Here is a 12,972-nt window from a genome sequence, read left to right on the forward strand (position 1 = left end):
AAAAGGTACAAAGTAAAGGAATGAAGTTCCTCCACATCAGAGAGTACCAGATCCACATCTTGAGGTGTAAACACTCAAACACAATATTGAAAGATAGAAACAACATCTAACCATCTAACAATCAGTGAAAGGAAAGTATAGAAAGAAACATCGCAGCATACTTAAACAACATTGCAATAAAAAAATACAACCAAACTAAGTACACAATTCCTCCCAACCATCAATAGCATCATCAGACCATCATGGGTCCTAGCCATCCCCCACGCGTAACATCCAAAACCACCAACCAAATCGTCGAAGCTATCTTATGAGGACTTTAGTACTAAAATGTGCTACAACATAAGAATAAGGAAATCTAACATGCTAGAAGTAAAGCATAAGATAATCCAATAAATCATCCACATCATCTATCATATGCTAAACATCATACAAATAGGAAATCTAACATGTTAAACCTTAGCAACATATACTCCAATGAAACAATTCACATCATCTAATCATATGCTAAACATCAAAATATAAGAATGCGTCAAATAAACTAACATCATCTAAAAATGATATCCAAGCATTCTAATGAAAGCATAAATCACAAGAAAGCATACTCTAGAACTCGAAATATCAAGTGAAAACATCCAACAATGGTCACACTAGGACAATAGACCATCTTTGTACACTAGTCCCCACCAGTGGTATAGGGAGCTATGTCTCCCAACCACATGGAACCCAAAGGTCCACTCCTACCGTGTTGATGGAGATAATGATCCAACCAAAAACATACATAAAGAAAATGTCCATGGCTAACACTCATGCTAGACATTATGATGACTGAAACCAAGAGCATAGATAATGCATAAACTATAGGTCCTGGTCAGACACTCAATGGGCTAATAAGTAGGGGCTGACATCATGGAGAGTCACTTGGCATTGGCAAGCCCAAGCTCGGATCATGCATGGAAACACTCTCAAGGTACTCCCTTGGAACCATCAAATGAATGGAGACACTCACTCATGGTACTCCCTTGAAGGCCAACAAACATAAAAATTTTCATTATCTTAAGTTTGATTACCACTCACACATTTTATTTAGTTGTAACTTACTTAAAGCTCCCTCTTCTAAACTATGGCACCATGATTGCTAGGCTGCAAGATAGAATACCCCTACATATGCTACCCTGCCCTATCCATGCTCATCCACTGATGAACACCTATAGGCATGCATAATCCCATCCCAATCCAAATGATCATAAATTTTGGAAGTACCATGGAAGATCAGGCCTCTCAAGTCACCTGACAAATGTACATGCACATACTTGTGTGTGGCACACCAATAACATGAAGATCATAACACAAGGACTAGATGAGAACACAAGAAAAATATCACTCAACTGAAAACAACTCGGGAGGATGGATTCTACATGAATCCAAAAGAACAATAAAACCATACATCATGAACTCACTCAATTAGCCTCAATCCGGGAGTATGGATTCTATATGAATCCCAATGATGCAACAAGAAAAAACATCATGAACTCACTCAACTATCCTCAATTCAGTAGTATGGATTCTACACTAATCCTAGTGACCACAAAACAATAACAAAGGTCCAAAGTAAACCATAACACTAGGTATAAAATCACTCAATCAAACATCAAGTTGGGAGTACAGGTGTGACATACATCCCAATGTAAAAAAAAGTGCAACAATTGTCGGACTAAAACCCTATGGAAAATTGAAGTTCATGACCAACATCATGCCAAGAAAACTTAAGAAAACTAGGTGGCACACAAATTGAGGTGAAAAAACTCAAAACTCAAAAACTTCAAAATTAAAACCCATTTGGTCTTAGGGCACAAAAGCCACAAAAATATAGTAAAATATGGATTTGGAGTCTGTATGCAAAAAAGGCCAGCATAATGGTGCAAAACCCCAAACCCTCATCCTGAAAAATAAGGAAATGCTCATACTCACCCAACCGGGTAGACCTAGCATATAGAACTGGAGGGGAACACTAGTCTCAGCCTCCTAACAAACGGCTGCCAAAAATAGAAGCTGAAATCGAGTAAAATCAATAAAGTGGGAGATCCCTACCTCACAGCCAAAGGGGTAAAATGAGAATTTGAACCATAAAATAAAAACCTCATAGAAGTAGCCAGAAATCAAGGCAATCCAAGGTCTCCCCGAGATGGATCCAATGAGACCACCCTCACAACAATCCCACACCTGCAACTCCCACAACAAACAAAACACTAATTTCTCATGAAGAGGATTTTGGGTTTTACTCTCAAACTTTCTTAATTGAAAAGTGAGAAATTAGGAATTAAATTCCTTTTTTGGATACTTATTCACTTTTTGAGTGAATAATCAATTAGGGAAAATAACCAACCACCCTAGTTAAACTCCAAATCAACCCAAATGAAAATAGGCTATTCCTAGTAATAGAAATTCATCTATGGCAAAGCTACCAACAATTAAAAATCAATTAAATAAAGCCCGAAAACCCAAAAACACAGAAATTTCCTTAACAACTTTCATGACAATGCGAAACTCCAAATGTACAGACATGCTTACTGGTCTAATCACATAATGCAAATGAGTTTGGATTTAATAATCATGGAAAGGATTAATTAAATAATTAAAATGAGGATACATCGACCATACAGGGATGAAATTGGTAAAATATGAATGGTTGAATCACTAACTCCATGTGCCACTGCCAGGGATATAAATCCTGCACACTAAACAAAATGATCAAGTGCAATTGCATTTAACAACATAGCTGAAGCAATAAATGTATTAAATACCTAATTCAACCATTTATTTAATTATACTAAAATAATCCATTTACATCACTCACGTTCACATAAAGCATAACAATGTAGGAATGAAGAAAATAACCATAGCATTAAATCCATTACATAACATAATCAGAGATATGTCCAAATACCAGATAGCCAGATATCATCATAAAATGTACTATCATCTCAAAATGGCATCATCATGCAATATGATCAAATGAACAACATAGTAGTCTAACATCTATGATACTGAAATCAAAGCATAACATCTGACCCTCATGTCATCTCAAATGTAAGACATAACATGAGTAACAAGTATCTCTCAGATCAAAATATAACAAGGTAAATATCCACACCACATAACCAATGAATCCAACATGGACAATCCATTTCTAATTATTTAAGCATTTAATAATGGTTGTAAAAACAACATGAAAAGGCACTTAAAACACATAAAAAAGAACGATCATAAACATGACTAACCACTGCTACAAGAACCTAGTCTAGTGTAGCACAGTTATAGTACATAGTGCAATCTCTGCACACATCTCAGGGTAATCATAGAATAACTTCATTAGACCACATCAATCCTAGTAACAACTAGCACAAACCTTAGTGATCCATCTAACACATCATAATATCATAAATCAACCATAAGCATAATCAAAGCAACTGATACAGTAACATAAATCTAATCACCTCAAGTGTGTAGACCAATCATGGTCCCAATCATGATCCCTTCTCAAGGAGAGATCAACAAGGTTGCATCCATTGGGATGACTTACAAAAGTCAAATGGGAGAGGCATTATACCATCCCCCCCAAAGACTAGACTTACTCTTGGAAACCTGCAATCCAAGAATAGAAACCAAAACACACCAAGAGCAAAATCAAAATTGAGCAACAAGGATGACTCACTGACTCCTTCACAAGTCCCATCCAATCACTCCAACATTCTCAAACCATCACATTGACCCCAAATAGGTCATCCATAAGAGAATAGGTGCTATACTGACACAAGCTCCTCCAACAAGGAACTTCCTATGCGCTAGGGAAACCCATCTAGCCATAAAACCAACACTATGAGGTAAGGAAAAATCCACTCTAACTCATCTACAAGTGCACAACTACAATGTGCACCTACCATGTGACTGCAAAACTAGGTCAAAACACTTCACACTTCCAACAAGAGTTGGAATCATGGGGAATAACCATCCCAAATTCTCAAGAATACTATCACGCCACACATGAGCATCCTTGAAACCATGTAAACTCACCCTTTGATCATAGAGGATGAAAATTTACTAACAAAAGCACACACTCCAAAGGATACTCTCCACAACTAACCACCAAACGTAAGAGCACATAGTCTCAATGGTACAAAAAGCTCAACTATCACTTGGAACTTGACTTACATAACCCAACCAGACAAGATATCACCTTTCCACAAGGTTGCAAAGAATATCATTAGTGTAAAAAATCATGTATACCAACTCATAAGATGGTAATATACATCCAACAATACCATGTCCCTCCAACAACATGCTAGGAATACCACACTCAACCTACCACTAAACTCAATCTCTAGCCTTAAGCCAACTATTAATGAGAAACATGACTGAGACACTCCTCTGAAGGATACAAGGGTAGAGAGATCAAAACTATAGAGCATTAGGGCTTAGAGGTATTCTCTCTCAACCTCTACACTAAATTAGTCCAAGACACATTAGGGAATCTCACAATTCCACCAACCATCACAATACTATTCCAACACTAACTAGGCTAGTGGCATAACCACGCTAGCCTACTTTCTTAAGAGAGAAAAGGATACGAAGATGTGCCAAAGTCAACATCCAAAAGGTAGATCTAGAATCATCAAAAGACTGAATCACTCTCAAATGACAAGGTAACATCCACCTCAAACAAGGAATGCTCAAAAACCACACTTCACCTCACAAGGGTGTGTCAGTGCTATAGGAAATATGCAAACCCAAGCATGAATCCCAACAAGTACCTAGTAGACTATGAAGATTTGTTAACACCTTCCTAAGAATAACTTGAAGGGTTAATCTTCTCCAATGACCATAAATGTGATATGTTATGATTAAATTGGCTTCTACTCAATAAAGGGTACTCAGAACATCAATCTACACCTTCAGAACTGTGAAAGAGTTGCTTGTTGTTCCCTAGGAAAATTTTTGCATTAACACAGTCTCGTACGAAGCTTCTCATCAAACTAGGAAAGAAAGTGCATGACCACTTGATTCTCACATGAAATTTCAAATCAGTATTCTCGCATGAAATTTTAAATCAACACAAAAATTGCCTTCACTCCGGAGGCCATATCTTTCACGTCTGGACTCCGATTGACTCCATTCGAAAAGCATTGAAAAGATATTGAAAAAGCCTACAACATGATGGAGCTTAGAGATTCCTAAGACCTAAGATTTTTAATAGCCACTCAAGATAAAACACCATAGAAAAACTCAAACCATCTTGGTCACCAAGACAGGCAATGGACGAAACGTCGAAAAGAAGCAAAGAGCACACATGCCCAAAATGGCATAAGACATGAAATGAAAGGTAATTAACACAATAAAAACATTATTACTTATCTTTCATAATTTCATTAATTAAACATAACATAAGCACTAATGCACAATGAAACTAAAAAGGTTTTCAAAGTAAGGGTTCAAGAGTCACTTTCCATACAACAAGCACATATCTTTTTAAATCTCTTTCCAGAAATACATTAAGTTTAATCACCATTTAAACCATCTAATTAAATTAACAACTTACATCTATGAAAACCAAACTAGTATGTTCTCAATGATATTATCCCATGTACGTACTACCAAAGGTTCGTGATGAACATGATAGAGTCACAACACACAATTGGGTAGTAGATAAAACACATTTAGTATAGTCATCATGAACCAAAATAAAAGGCCCAAATGAGGAATTTTCAATTCCAATAGTAAATATCAAAAAGTAAACCTTTCAATAATAAGTCAAATGTGACAACTGTTACAAAGAGAGTGATAGATAAAATTTGATGACTATTCCAAGAAGGAAAATATTGAAAACCAATGCTAGCCCAAAAACATGAGGAAAGTACCTCCAGCCAAAAAAAAAAGGCATCAATCAAATCACATTACATGTGATGACTGAGAACAGTCACACAAGAGGGATAAATCACCACACAATGCTAAGGAATACATCATCCTAGCAACATTAGAGAACACACCCACTCACATCAAGAAATATAACATCAATAACCCCATGCATATGTAGACTACAATAATTTCCTTAATTATTTTTCCATGCAATGCAAAATTTAGATATCCATCAATTTTAATAAATTTCCATAAGCTTATGAATCAATCAGATTGGGGACTTAAGTCATTAACCCAAAATATCTTAATACAACACTTACTTAATTGCAATGATTCACAATAAACACTCATTTTTCATTTTCAATGAAAGGAACCATTTCATTACTATAATGACAAAACACAGAATCAAATATAAGATTCATTTATTTACTTATAAATAGGAGAAAAAAGGGAACAATGCACCTTACTCCACAAGGAGAAATAAAAAGAGGCACTAAAAGCCCACACATGGACACCAATCAGTGGTTCTATCCAATAGGGTCACACACACGCAACCAACCAACCAAGGCACATTAATTCCATCTACAAAACAAGGAAGAGTCACTCCCTTCTCCTCATAGTGCTCTAGTTGCATCTACTAGATAAACAAGTCCATCCCGAGTAGATATAAAAGCAACAAAAATAAAAAGCTCTCACCAACACACTCACACTCACACAAACAAAACATCAACCATATGGTCAACATATAAATAGAGATCCCAATATTTGAACATGGGCTCTGATACTAGATGTAATGCCCCACCCGGAGATCCTTGGAACAAGGATGAAATACAAGCCAAGATAAATTTTTTTTTGAACAAGTATGAGTGCACAAGACAACATCATACATGGATCACATAGATCGCAACAGAAGACTTAACCACCATCCCAACAACCAATGAATCTCCAAATGCCACTACCCAAACTAACACACTCAAAACATAAAACATAAGTCCAAAATGACAACAACACAAGGAATCTATGATCTTTCAGAGCATGGAAAATTAAGTAAACCCAAATGGTACTAGAATTACCAAAAATCAATCCCCAAAAACCACTGGAGATGCCCCCTATTTTGTGCATGATGACCAAAGACTGATAGATTTTTGAACAAAGATGTGCAACATGCCATGGGTGGAAGTACCTTCCACCTAAGGATGTGAACCATACAGTGCAAGAAAGTGCTTGGCCAAATAGCCAAGACACCCAAAATTGGTGTTGGGTTTCACGTGAGAAAGTGCCAAAGGCCATGCAAGGAAACTTGACACACCACACAAGATCTTGCATTACTGCACGAGAAAGTACACTTTCCTGTGAGATCCCAAGACAACAAGACATAAATCAAAAAGGTAAAAAGATAAGGAATGAAGTTCCTCCACATTGGGGAGTACCAGATCCACATCTTGAGGTGTAAACACTCAAACACAATACTAAAAGATGAAAACAACATCTAACCATCTAACAATTAGTGAAAGGAAAGTATAGAAGGAAACATCAAGTGTACTGAAACAACATCGCAATAACTAAAGTAACATCACAATGAAAAATACAACCAAACTAATTATGTGGTTCCTCCCAATCATCAATAACATCATCAAACCATTGTAGGTTCAAGTCATCCCCTGCATGTAACATCCCAAGCCACCTACTAGATTGTCAGAGCTATCTTATGAGGACATCACTACTAAAATGTGCTACAACATAAGAATAAGGAAATCTAACATGCTAGAAGTAAAACATAAGATAATCCAATAAATCATTCACATCATCTATCATACACTAAATATCATACAAATATGAAATCTAACATGCTAAACCACAAAAATAGATACTAAAATGAAACAATTCACATCATCTAATCATATGCTAAACATCAAAATATAGGAATGCATCAAATAAAAAAACATCATCTAAACATGATATCCAAGCATTCCAATGAAAGCATAAATCACAAGAAAGTGTACTCTGAAACCCAAAGTATCAAGTGAAAACATCCACCAATGGTCACACTAGGATAATAGACTATCTCTATACACTAGTCTATAGCAGTGGTATAGGTAGCTATGCCTCCCAACAATGTGGAACCCATAGGTCCACTCCCACCATGCTAATAGAGATAATGATAAAACCAAAAACACTCATAAAGAAAATGTCCATGGCTAACACTCATACTAGATAGTATGATGACTAAAACCAAAAACATAGACAATGCATAAACTATAGGTCCTGGTTAGACACTCAATGGGCTACTAAGTAGGAGCTGACATCATGGAGAGTCACTTGGCATCGACAAGCCCAAGCTTGGATCACATGTGGAAACACTCTCAAGGTACTACCTTGTAACCATCATGTGAATGTGGACACTCACTCAAGGTATTTCCTTGAAGGCCAATGCACAATTTTTTTTTCATTATCTTAAGTTTTATTACCACTCACACATTTTATTTAGTTATCACTTAAAGCTCCCTCTACCAACCTATGGCACCATGATCACCAGGCTGCAAGATAGAATCCCCCTCCATATGGTACCCTACCCTACCCATGCTCATCCAATGATAAGTGTCTGTAGGCATGCATAATCCCAACCTAACCCAAAATGATCATAACTTCCAGAAGTACCACGAAAGATTGGGCCTCACAAGTCACCTGGTAAATGTACATGAACGTACTCATGTGTGGTGCACCACCATCATGAAGATCATAACACAAGGACTAGATGAGAACACAAGAAAAATATCACACAACTGAAAACAAATTGGGAGGACAGATTCTACATGAATCCAAAAGAACAATAAAACCATACATCATGAACTCACTCAACCAGCCTTAATCCAGGAGTATGGATTCTACATGAATCCCAATGATGCAACAAGACAGAACATAATGAACTCACTCAACTAGCCTCAATACGAGAGTATGCGTTCTACACAAATCCTAGTGTCCACGAAATAATAACAAAGGTCCAAAAGAAACCATATCACTAGGTATAAAATCACTCTACCAAACACAAAGTCAAGAGTATAGGTGTGACATACATCCCAATGCAAACATAAAAAGTGCAACAGTGGTCTGAAAAAAATCCTACAGATAATCCAAGTCCATGACCAACATCATACCAAGAAAACTTGAGAAAACTGGGTGGCACACAAATCGAGGCAAAAAAACCTCAAAACTCAAAAACTTTGAAATTAAAAGGTCCATTTGATCTTAGGGCATGAAAGCCACAAAAATTCAATAAAATCTGGATTTGGAGTCTGTATGCAAAAAAATCCATCATAACAGTGCAAAACCCCAAACCCTCATCCCAGAAAATAAGGAAATGCTCATACCCTCCCAACCAGGTAGAGCTAGCATAGAGAAATGGAGGGGAACACTAGTTCTCAGCCTCATAAAAAATGGTTACCAAAAAGAGAAGCTGAAATGAAGCATAAACAATAAAATGGGAGAGCCCTACCTCACAGCCAAAAGGGAAAAATGAGAATCTAAACCATAAAATAACCCCACAGAAGTAGCTAAAAATCATGAGAATCTAATATCTCCTCGAGCTAGATCAAATGAGACCACCCTGGCAACAATCCCACACCCGCAACTCCCACAATGAACAAAATAATAATTCCTCATGAAGCGGATTTTGGGTTTTACTCTCAAACTTTCGTAATTCAAAAGTGAGAAGTCAAGAATTAAATTCCTTTTTAAGATACTTATTCACTTTTTGAGTGAATAATTGATTAGGGAAAATAGCCAGCCAATCTAGTTAAACCCCAAAAGGACACAAATGAAAACAGGCTATTCCTAGTAATAGAAATTCATCTATGGAAAAGCTGCCATAAATTAAAAATCAATTAAATAAATCCCAAAAACCCAAAAACAGAGAAATTTCCCTTACAACTTTTGTGACAATGCAAAACTCCAAATGCACAGACACGCTTATAGGTCTAATCACATAATGCAAATGAGTTCGGATTTAATAATCACGAAAATGATTAATTAAATAATTAAAATAAGGTTATGTTGACCATACAGGGATGATATTGGTAAAATATGAATGGTTGAATCACTAACTCCATGTGCTACTACTAAGGATATAAATCTTGCACACTAAACAACACAATCAAGTGCAATTGCATATAACAATATAGCTGAAGAAATAAATGTATTAAATACCTAATTTAACCATTTATTTAATTATACTAAAATAAACCATTTACATCACTCACATTTGCATAAAGCATAAAAACGTAGGAATGAAGTAAATAACCATAGCATTAAATCCATCATATAACATAATCAAAGATATCTCCAAATACCAGATAGCCATATATCATCATAACATGTATTGTCATCTCAAAATGGCATCATCATGTAATATGATCAACTAAACAACATAGTAGTCTAACACCTATGATACTGAAATCAAAGCATAAAATCTGACCCTCAGGTCATTTGAAATGTAAAACATAACATGAGTAACAAGTATCTCTCGGATCAAAATATAATAAGGTAAATATTTGCAGCACATAACCAATGAATCCAACATGGATGATCCATTTCTAGTTATTTAAGCATTTAATAATGATTTCAAAAACAACATGAAAAGGAACTTAAAACACATAAGTGAACACAATCATAAACATGACTAACCACTACTACAGGAACCTAGTCTAGTGTAGCACGGTTATAGTATACAGTGCAATCTCTGCACATATCTTAGGGTAATCACGAAACAACCTCATGATACCACATCAATTCTGGTAACCACTAGCACAAACCTCAGTGAACCATCGAACACATCATAATCTCATAAATCAACCATAAGTATAATCAAAATAATTGATATAGTAACATAAATCCAATCACCTCAAGGGTGTAGACTACTCATGGTCCCAATCACGATCCCTTCTCAAATAGAGATCAACAAGGTTGCATCCATCGAGATGACTTATAGAAGTCAAATTGGAGAGGCACTACACCAAGGGTTTGACACACATTTCGCATATGCTTTGAGACTTTCAAATAAAATGGATAAGGTTTATCCTCAACCATGTACATAATGATAAGTTATGGTTGGAATGAACTATTTAAATCACAAAGAAATTATTCTTATAATCACAATGCTCCCAATGTTGAACAAAGCCAAGACTACCAAAACCCTAAGTCGAGTAGAACTGGAAAAAAAGACTCTTTCCATGTGGGATGGAAGAGGAATGAAGATCAATAATATAACTAACATGGAAGTAAAATTTGGAATTCATATGATCACTCATAAGATCTACAACTTCATTTGTGTCAATAGTGTGTCATGTGAGGCAATTGATCTGCCTTTTAAGGTAGTGAAGAACAACATGTCCTTTGACCTTGCCGAGTTAATGCTAAATCAGTTTAACAAGAAAAAAAAGAGCATCAAAACTTCCAAGAACAATCTGTGTAAGTTTGGTTCACTCTTAACTTGTTTATTCTTCTATGTGCAAAAGTTTTTCCCTTCTAAAGGCATAGTTGTATGGAGAAAAGATGTACTAGTTTTATATCAAATTAATGAATACATAGCCAAGATGAATAATAGATATAGAATACCAAAGAAAATTGTAGAAGGCTATGAGGATGATATTTGTTTCATGGTAGACTGTGACAAAGTGTACATTCAAGCAGTCAGACCTAGAGTGGTTTGGGTTAAACTATGAGGTTAACATTGATGACACCAAGGATATCATTGAGGCACTACTGAATGAACTTGTGGATCCCAAGGCCACATATTTTGGTACTTATGAAGAAGCCAATGCTAGAATAGAACTTGAAAGTATGCTTCCTCAAGCAGTTAAAAAAGGAAAGAAGAGGATAGCAAAACTAAGGCAAGTAAGTTCTGCTCTCCTGTTGACTAAAGGAAAAGGAGATGATGTGGAAGAAGATGAAGTTGAAAGAAGATGAAGTTGAGGATGAAGTAGAAGAAACAAAGTCTGAGGAAGAAGAGTTTATAAGGAAGAAAGGTAAGGTTATCATAATTAGACCTGCCAAGTCATGTACTATTGTATTCACAAGAAGAGCATCAAAATCTAGAAGGAAATTGAAGTTAGGTGAGGAGGATGCTGAGGAAATTATTTTCAAAAAGCCTCCACCTACATTTCAATAAAAATTAAATGAAATAGAAAGAGGAGATGGAATGGAAAACTTTAAATCTCTCAAATATGAAACTAGGAATGCAGATGAGAACAAGCAGGTTGAAGACATGATGATGAAAAAATTGGGTAAATGGAAATATTCTCCTAATCAACTTGTATAGAAAATTCCCAATGAGTTAATGAAAGCAATCAAGCCAAGATGGGAATATGTTAAGAAGATTGCAAAAGACATATTTGAATAGACTCTAAGGAAACACATGCCAAATCTTAGTGACAAAGAGGTGAAATAATCCATGAAGAAAAATGAGGAAAAACTCACTCCTAGATTCAACACATGTATTGTGCTGATGAAAGACATAAAATTTGTGGTGAAGACAACTACAACTAAGTGGAAAAATATTTACAAACTTCGTCAACCGAGTGACTTCATTGTTCATGTTAGTGATAAAGGTGATGAAGATGACAAGGAAGATGATGACAATGATGATGAAAAAGATGTGGAAACAAAAGATGATGTAAATTTGGATGATGAGGAGGAAGAATAGGAAGCTATAGAGGAGGATCTCCTTGAGATTCAGAGTATTGAGGACACTGACCCAGAAAAGATTGTAGTAGCATTGATGGCCTCATTTCCTCATTATTTGAGAAAAGCTTTAATGCCATCAAGCTCAGAGAAATATTCTACTAAGTTGGTTGTGGAAACCATTGCAACACCAAGCACCCAACCAATCTTTGCACCTCTTCAGCTGAGTACCATATTAACTGAAGTGATCAACACTTCATCTACTATGCAACAAGTGCCACCATCATCAAATTTGACAATGCAACAACAAGGTATTTCTACCATCAGTGCAATATCTAATTTTCTTGCTAGCCCCTCTATTTCTACTATTGTTACAATTTCAAGTGC

The sequence above is a fragment of the Cupressus sempervirens genome, chromosome 5 (assembly GCF_028749045.1).
Source record: "Cupressus sempervirens isolate cs-2001-9-10 chromosome 5, ASM2874904v1, whole genome shotgun sequence".
Taxonomy (NCBI): domain Eukaryota; kingdom Viridiplantae; phylum Streptophyta; class Pinopsida; order Cupressales; family Cupressaceae; genus Cupressus; species Cupressus sempervirens.